This window comes from Colletes latitarsis, unplaced genomic scaffold, assembly GCF_051014445.1.
Source record: "Colletes latitarsis isolate SP2378_abdomen unplaced genomic scaffold, iyColLati1 scaffold0006, whole genome shotgun sequence".
Classification (NCBI taxonomy): Eukaryota; Metazoa; Arthropoda; class Insecta; order Hymenoptera; family Colletidae; genus Colletes; species Colletes latitarsis.
The window spans coordinates 20,258,709-20,268,918 of record NW_027488366.1 but is presented as its reverse complement, the minus strand read 5'-3'; positions in this window follow the sequence as shown (position 1 = coordinate 20,268,918).

Genomic DNA, 10,210 nt, shown 5'->3' with positions numbered 1-10,210 from the left:
ATCAGGCTCATACTTTCGCGTTTTTCACATAATTGTTGAACAGATCCTGGGTTTTTTCTAGTTTGGATCACGTAGTAATGTGGTACCACACTGAAACAGTCGATTAAACGTGGTTTCGATCAATATTTTATAGGATAACGCAAGTTAAGTCTGGGATTGGTCTGGGATTTGTCCTCATCAGACTCATACTTTCGCATTCTTCACATACTTGTTGAACGGATCTTGGGTTTTTTCTGGTGTGGATCACGTAGTAATGTGGTACCACACTGAAACAATCAATTAAACCTGGTCTTGATAAATATTTTAGAGGATAACGCAAGTTAAGTTTGGGATAGGTCTAGGATTTGCCCTCATGAGGCTCTTACTTTCGCATATTTCTCATACTTCATGGCTAGATCCTGGGCTAGTTCTGGAGTGGATCACGTAGTAAAGTGGTACCACACTGAAACAGTCCATTAAACCTGGTTTCGCTCAATATTTTAGAGGATAACGCATGTTAGGTCTAGGATAGGTCTGGGATTTGCTCTCATCATGCTCATTCTTTCGCATATTTCTCATACTTCATGGCTAGATCCTGGGCTATTTCTGGTTTGGATCACGAAGTAGTGTGGTACCACACTGAAACAGTCCATTAAACCTGGTTTCGCTCAATATTTTAGAGGATAACGCATGTTAGGTCTAGGTTAGGTCTGGGATTTGCTCTCATCAGGCTCATTCTTTCGCATATTTCTCATACTTGATGGCTAGATCCTGGGCTTTTTCTGGATTGCATCACGTAGTAATGTAGTACCACACTGAAACAGTCAATGAAACCTGGTTTCCATCAATATTTTAGAGGACAACGCAAGTTAGGTCTAGGTAAGGCCTGAGATTTTCACTGATCAGACTCATACTTTCGCATCCTTCACATACTTGTTGAACGGATCCTGGGTTTTTTCTGGTTTGGATCACGTAGTAATGTGGTACCACACTGAAACGGTCAATTAAACCTGGTTTCGATCAATATTTTAGAGGATAACGCAAGTTAGGTCTGGGATAGGTTTGGGATTTGCCCTCATCAGGCTCATACTTTCGCGTTTTTCACATACTTGTTGAACAGATCATGGGTTTTTTCTGGTTTGGGTCACGTAGTAGTGTGATACCACACTGAAACAGTCGATTAAACCTGGTTTCGATCAATATTTTAGAGGATAACGCATGTTAGGTCTAGGATAGCCCTGGGATTTTCACTCATCAGACTCATACTTTCGCATTCTTCACATACTTGTTGAACTGATCCTCGGTTTTTTCTGGTTTGGATCACGTAGTAATGTGGTACCACACTGAAACAGTCGATTAAACCCGGTCTCGATCAATATTTTAGAGAATAATTCATGTTAGGTCTAGGTTAGGTCTGGGATTTGCTCTCATCAGGCTCATTCTTTCGCATATTTCTCATACTTGATGGCTGGATCCTGGGCTTTTTCTGGATTGCATCACGTAGTAATGAAGTACAACACTGAAACAGTCAATTAAACCTGGTTTCCATCAATATCTTAGAGGACAACGCAAGTTAGGTCTGGGATATGTCTGGGATTTGCCCTCATCAGGCTCATACTTTCGCGCTTTCACATACTCGTTGAACAGATCCTGGGTTATTTTCTGGTTTGGATCACATAGTAATGTGGTTCCACACTGAAACAGTCGATTTAACCAGGTTTCGATCAATATTTTTGAGGATAACGAATGTTAGGTCCAGGTTAGGCCTGGGATTTTCACTCATCAGACTCATACTTTCGCATTCTTCACATACTTGTTGAAGGGATCCGGGGTTTTTTTCTGGTTTGGATCACGTAGTAATGTGGGACCACACTGAAACAATCAATTAAACGTGGTCTTGATAAATATTTTCGAGGATAACGCATGTTAGGTCTGGGATAGGTCTGGGATTTGCCCTCATCAGACTCATACTTTCGCACACTTCACATACTCGTTGAACAGATCCTGGGTTTTTTCTGGTTTGGATCACGTAGTAATGTGGTACAACACTGAAACAGTCGATTAAACCTGGTTTCGATCAATATTTTAGAGGATAACGCAAGTTAAGTCTGGGATTGGTCTGGGATTTGACCTCATCAGACTCATACTTTCGCATTCTTCACATACTTGTTGAACGGATCTTGGGTTTTTTCTGGTGTGGATCACGTAGTAATGTGGTACCACACTGAAACAATCAATTAAACCTGGTCTTGATAAATATTTTAGAGGATAACGCAAGTTAAGTTTGGGATAGGTCTAGGATTTGCCCTCATCAGGCTCTTACTTTCGCATATTTCTCATACTTCATGGCTAGATCCTGGGCGTTTTCTGGATTGCATCACGTAGTAATGTAGTACAACACTGAAACAGTCAGTTAAACCTGGTTTCCATCAATATCTTAGAGGACAACGCAGGTTAGGTCTGGGATATGTCTGGGATTTGCCCTCATCAGGCTCATACTTTCGCGTTTTTCACATACTTGTTGAACAGATCCTGGGTTTTTTCTGGTTTGGATCACGTAGTAATGTGGTACCACGCTGAAACAGTCACTGAAACCTGGTCTCGATCAATATTTTAGAGAATAATTCATGTTAGGTCTAGGTTAGGTCTGGGATTTGCTCTCATCAGGCTCATTCTTTCGCATATTTCTCATACTTGATGGCTAGATCCTGGGCTTTTTCTGGATTGCATCACGTAGTAATGAAGTACAACACTGAAACAGTCAATTAAACCTGGTTTCCATCAATATCTTAGAGGACAACGCAAGTTAGGTCTGGGATATGTCTGGGATTTGCCCTCATCAGGCTCATACTTTCGCATTCTTCACATACTTGTTGAACGGAGCCTGGGGTTTTTCTGGTTTGGATCACGTAGTAATGTGGGACCACACTGAAACAGTCAATTAAACCTGGTTTCGATCAATATTTTAGAGAATAATTCATGTTAGGTCTAGGTTAGGTCTGGGATTTGCTCTCATCATGCTCATTCTTTCGCATATTTCTCATACTTGATGGCTAGATCCTGGGTTATTTTCTGGTTTGGATCACATAGTAATGTAGTACCACACTGAAACAGTCGATTAAACCAGGTTTCGATCAATATCTTAGAGGACAGCGCAAGTTAGGTCTGGGATATGTCTGGGATTTGCCCTCATCAGGCTCATACTTTCGCGTTTTTCACATACTCGTTGAACAGATCCTGGGCTATTTCTGGACTGGATCACGTAGTAAAGTGGTACCACACTGAAACATTCAATGAAACCTGGTCTGGATAAATATTTTAGAGGATAACGCATCTTAGGTCTGGGTTAGGTGTAAGATTTGCCCTCATCAGGCTCACAGTTTCGCGTTTTTCACATTCTTGATGAACAGATCCTGGGTTTTGTCTGGTTTGGATCACGAAGTAGTGTGGTACCACACTGAAACAGTCCATTAAACCTGGTTTCGCTCAATATTTTAGAGGATAACGCATGTTAGGTCTAGGTTAGGTCTGGGATTTGCTCTCATCAGGCTCATTCTTTCGCATATTTCTCATACTTGATGGCTAGATCCTGGGCTTTTTCTTGATTGCATCACGTAGTAATGAAGTACAGCACTGAAACAGTCAATTAAACCTGGTTTCCATCAATATCTTAGAGGACAACGCAAGTTAGGTCTGGGATATGTCTGGGATTTGCCGTCATCAGGCTCATACTTTCGCGTTTTTCACATAATTGTTGAACAGATCCTGGGTTTTTTCTAGTTTGGATCACGTAGTAATGTGGTACCACACTGAAACAGTCGATTAAACGTGGTTTCGATCAATATTTTATAGGATAACGCAAGTTACGTCTGGGATTGGTCTGGGATTTGACCTCATCAGACTCATACTTTCGCATTCTTCACATACTTGATGAACGGATCTTGGGTTTTTTCTGGAGTGGATCACGTAGTAATGTGGTACCACACTGAAACAGTCCATTAAACCTGGATTCCATCAATATTTTAGAGGACAACGCAAGTTAGGTCTAGGTAAGGCCTGAGATTTTCACTGATCAGACTCATACTTTCGCATCCTTCACATACTTGTTGAACGGATCCTGGGTTTTTTCTGGTTTGGATCACGTAGTAATGTGGTACCACACTGAAACGATCAATTCAACCTGGTTTCGATCAATATTTTAGAGGATAACGCAAGTTAGGTCTGGGATAGGTCTGGGACTTGCCCTCATCAGGCTCATACTTTCGCGTTTTTCACATACTTGTTGAACAGATCATGGGTTTTTTCTGGTTTGGGTCACGTAGTAGTGTGATACCACACTGAAACAGTCGATTAAACCTGGTTTCGATCAATATTTTAGAGGATAACGCATGTTAGGTCTAGGATAGCCCTGGGATTTTCACTCATCAGACTCATACTTTCGCATTCTTCACATACTTGTTGAACTGATCCTCGGTTTTTTCTGGTTTGGGTCACGTAGTAATGTGGTACCACACTGAAACAGTCGATTAAACCCGGTCTCGATCAATATTTTAGAGAATAATTCATGTTAGGTCTAGGTTAGGTCTGGGATTTGCTCTCATCAGGCTCATTCTTTCGCATATTTCTCATACTTGATGGCTAGATCCTGGGCTTTTTCTGGATTGCATCACGTAGTAATGAAGTACAACACTGCAACAGTCAATTAAACCTGGTTTCCATCAATATCTTAGAGGACAACGCAAGTTAGGTCTGGGATATGTCTCGGATTTGCCCTCATCAGGCTCATACTTTCGCGTTTTTCACATACTTGTTGAACAGATCCTGGGTTTTTTCAGGTTTGGATCACGTTGTAGTGTGGTACCACACTGAAACAGTCCATTAAACCTGGTTTTGATCAATATTTTAGAGGATGACGCATGTTAGGTCTAGGTTAGCCCTGGGATTTTCACTCATCAGACTCATACTTTCGCATTCTTCACTTACTTGTTCAACTGATCCTGGGTTTTTTCTGGTTTGGACCACGTAGTAATGTGGTACCACGCTGAAACAGTCAATTAAACCTGGTTTCGATCAATATTTTAGAGGATAACGCAAGTTACGTCTGGGATTGGTCTAGGATTTGCCCTCATCAGGCTCTTACTTTCGCATATTTCTCATACTTCATGGCTAGATCCTGGGCTATTTCTGGTTTGGATCACGAAGTAATGTGGTACCACACTGAAACAGTCCATTAAACCTGGTTTCGCTCAATATTTTAGAGGATAACGCATGTTAGGTCTAGGTTAGGTCTGGGATTTGCTCTCATCAGGCTCATTCCTTCGCATATTTCTCATACTTGATGGCTAGATCCTGGGCTTTTTCTGGATTGCATCACGTAGTAATGTAGTACCACACTGAAACAGTCAATGAAACCTGGTTTCCATCAATATTTTAGAGGACCACGCAAGTTAGGTCTAGGTAAGGCCTGAGATTTTCACTTATCAGACTCATACTTTCGCATCCTTCACATACTTGTTGAACGGATCCTGGGTTTTTTCTGGTTTGGATCACGTAGTAATGTGGCACCACACTGAAACGGTCAATTAAACCTGGTTTCGATCAATATTTTAGAGGACAACGCAAGTTACGTCTGGGATAGGTCTGGGATTTGCTCTCATCAGGCTCATTCTTTCGCATATTTCTCATACTTCATGGCTAGATCCTGGGCTAGTTCTGGAGTAGATCACGTAGTAAAGTGGTACCTCACTGAAACAGTCCATTAAACCTGGTTTCGCTCAATATTTTAGAGGATAACGCATGTTAGGTCTAGGTTAGGTCTGGGATTTTCACTTATCAGACTCATACTTTCGCATCCTTCACATACTTGTTGAACGGATCCTGGGTTTTTTCTGGTTTGGATCACGTAGTAATGTGGTACCACACTGAAACGGCCAATTAAACCTGGTTTCGATCAATATTTTAGAGGATAACGCATGTTAGGTCTAGGTTAGGTCTGGGATTTTCACTCATCAGACTCATACTTTCGCATTCTTCACATACTTGTTGAACGGATCCTGGGTTTTTTCTGGTTTGGATCACGTAGTAATGTGGGTCCACACTGAAACAATCAATTAAACGTGGTCTTGATAAATATTTTCGAGGATAACGCATGTTAGGTCTGGGATAGGTCTGGGATTTGCCCTCATCAGACTCATACTTTCGCACACTTCACATACTCGTTGAACAGATCCTGGGTTTTTTCTGGTTTGGATCACGTAGTAATGTGGTACAACACTGAAACAGTCGATTAAACCTGGTTTCGATCAATATTTTAGAGGATAACGCAAGTTAAGTCTGGGATTGGTCTGGGATTTGACCTCATCAGACTCATACTTTCGCATTCTTCACATACTTGTTGAACGGATCTTGGGTTTTTTCTGGTGTGGATCACGTAGTAATGTGGTACCACACTGAAACAATCAATTAAACCTGGTCTTGATAAATATTTTAGAGGATAACGCAAGTTAAGTTTGGGATAGGTCTAGGATTTGCCCCCATCAGGCTCTTACTTTCGCATATTTCTCATACTTCATGGCTAGATCCTGGGCTAGTTCTGGAGTAGATCACGTAGTAAAGTGGTACCTCACTGAAACAGTCCATTAAACCTGGTTTCGCTCAATATTTTAGAGGATAACGCATGTTAGGTCTAGGTTAGGTCTGGGATTTGCTCTCATCAGGCTCATTCTTTCGCATATTTCTCATACTTGATGGCTAGATCCTGGGCGTTTTCTGGATTGCATCACGTAGTAATGTAGTACAACACTGAAACAGTCAATTAAACCTGGTTTCCATCAATATCTTAGAGGACAACGCAGGTTTGGTCTGGGATATGTCTGGGATTTGCCCTCATCAGGCTCATACTTTCGCGTTTCTCACATACTTGTTGAACAGATCCTGGGTTTTTTCTGGTTTGGATCACGTAGTAATGTGGTACCACGCTGAAACAGTCAATGAAACCTGGTCTCGATCAATATTTTAGAGAATAATTCATGTTAGGTCTAGGTTAGGTCTGGGATTTGCTCTCATCAGGCTCATTCTTTCGCATATTTCTCATACTTGATGGCTAGATCCTGGGCTTTTTCTGGATTGCATCACGTAGTAATGAAGTACAACACTGAAACAGTCAATTAAACCTGGTTTCCATCAATATCTTAGAGGACAACGCAAGTTAGGTCTGGGATATGTCTGGGATTTGCCCTCATCAGGCTCATACTTTCGCATTCTTCACATACTTGTTGAACGGATCCTGGGTTTTTTCTGGTTTGGATCACGTAGTAATGTGGGACCACACTGAAACAGTCAATTAAACCTGGTTTCGATCAATATTTTAGAGAATAATTCATGTTAGGTCTAGGTTAGGTCTGGGATTTGCTCTCATCATGCTCATTCTTTCGCATATTTCTCATACTTGATGGCAAGATCCTGGGTTATTTTCTGGTTTGGATCACATAGTAATGTGGTACCACACTGAAACAGTCGATTAAACCAGGTTTCGATCAATATCTTAGAGGACAGCGCAAGTTAGGTCTGGGATATGTCTGGGATTTGCCCTCATCAGGCTCATACTTTCGCGTTTTTCACATACTCGTTGAACAGATCCTGGGCTATTTCTGGACTGGATCACGTAGTAAAGTGGTACCACACTGAAACATTCAATGTAACCTGGTCTGGATAAATATTTTAGAGGATAACGCATCTTAGGTCTGGGTTAGGTGTAAGATTTGCCCTCATCAGGCTCACAGTTTCGCGTTTTTCACATTCTTGATGACCAGATCCTGGGTTTTGTCTGGTTTGGATCACGAAGTAGTGTGGTACCACGCTGAAACAGTCCATTAAACCTGGTTTCGCTCAATATTTTAGAGGATAACGCATGTTAGGTCTAGGTTAGGTCTGGGATTTGCTCTCATCAGGCTCATTCTTTCGCATATTTCTCATACTTGATGGCTAGATCCTGGGCTTTTTCTTGATTGCATCACATACTAATGTGGTACCACACTGAAACAGTCGATTAAACCAGGTTTCGATCAATATTTTAGAGTATAACTCATGTTAGGTCTAGGATAGCCCTGGGATTTTCACTCATCAGACTCATACTTTCGCATTCTTCACATACTTGTTGAACTGATCCTCGGTTTTTTCTGGTTTGGATCACGTAGTAATGTGGGTCCACACTGAAACAATCAATTAAACGTGGTCTAGATAAATATTTTCGAGGATAACGCAAGTTAGGTCTAGGTTAGGTCTGGGATTTTCACTCATCAGACTCATACTTTCGCATTCTTCACATACTTGTTGAACGGATCCTGGGTTTTTTCTGGTTTGGATCACGTAGTAATGTGGGTCCACACTGAAACAATCAATTAAACGTGGTCTTGATAAATATTTTCGAGGATAACGCATGTTAGGTCTGGGATAGGTCTGGGATTTGCCCTCATCAGACTCATACTTTCGCACACTTCACATACTCGTTGAACAGATCCTGGGTTTTTTCTGGTTTGGATCACGTAGTAATGTGGTACCACACTGAAACAATCAATTAAACCTGGTCTTGATAAATATTTTAGAGGATAACGCAAGTTAAGTTTGGGATAGGTCTAGGATTTGCCCTCATGAGGCTCTTACTTTCGCATATTTCTCATACTTGATGGCTAGGTCCTGGGCTAGTTCTGGAGTGGATCACGTAGTAAAGTGGTACCACACTGAAACAGTCCATTAAACCTGGTTTCGCTCAATATTTTAGAGGATAACGCATGTTAGGTCTAGGTTAGGTCTGGGATTTGCTCTCATCAGGCTCATTCTTTCGCATATTTCTCATACTTGATGGCTAGATCCTGGGCTTTTTCTGGATTGCATCACGTAGTAATGTAGTACAACACTGAAACAGTCAATTAAACCTGGTTTCCATCAATATCTTAGAGGACAACGCTAGTTAGGTCTGGGATATGTCTGGAATTTGCCCTCATCAGGCTCATACTTTCGCGTTTTTCACATACTTGTTGAACAGATCATGGGTTTTTTCTGGTTTGGGTCACGTAGTAGTGTGATACCACACTGAAACAGTCGATTAAACCTGGTTTCGATCAATATTTTAGAGGATAACGCATGTTAGGTCTAGGATAGCCCTGGGATTTTCACTCATCAGACTCATACTTTCGCATTCTTCACATACTTGTTGAACAGATCCTGGGTTTTTTCTGGTTTGGATCACGTAGTAATGTGGTACCACGCTGAAACAGTCAATGAAACCTGGTCTGGATAAATATTTTAGAGGATAACGCATCTTAGGTCTGGGTTAGGTCTAAGATTTGCCCACATCAGGCTCACAGTTTCGCGTTTTTCACATACTTGTTGAACAGATCCTGTGTTTTTTCTGGTTTGGATCACGAAGTAGTGTGGTACCACTCTGAAACAGTCCATTAAACCTGGTTTCGCTCAATATTTTAGAGGATAACGCATGTTAGGTCTCGGTTAGGTCTGGGATTTGCTCTCATCAGGCTCATTCTTTCGCATATTTCTCATACTTGATGGCTAGGTCCTGGGCTTTTTCTGGATTGCATCACGTAGTAATGTAGTACCACACTGAAACAGTCAATGAAACCTGATTTCCATCAATATTTTAGAGGACAACGCAAGTTAGGTCTAGGTAAGGCCTGAGATTTTCACTGATCAGACTCATACTTTCGCATCCTTCACATACTTGTTGAACGGATCCTGGGTTTTTTCTGGTTTGGATCACGTAGTAATGTGGTACCACACTGAAACGGTCAATTAAACCTGGTTTCGATCAATATTTTAGAGGATAACGCAAGTTAGGTCTGGGATAGGTCTGGGATTTGCCCTCATCAGGCTCATACTTTCGCGTTTTTCACATACTTGTTGAACAGATCATGGGTTTTTTCTGGTTTGGGTCACGTAGTAGTGTGATACCACACTGAAACAGTCGATTAAACCTGGTTTCGATCAATATTTTAGAGGATAACGCATGTTAGGTCTAGGTAAGGCCTGAGATTTTCACTGATCAGACTCATACTTTCGCATCCTTCACATACTTGTTGAACGGATCCTGGGTTTTTTCTGGTTTGGGTCACGTAGTAGTGTGATACCACACTGAAACAGTCGATTAAACCTGGTTTCGATCAATATTTTAGAGGATAACGCATGTTAGGTCTAGGTAAGGCCTGAGATTTTCACT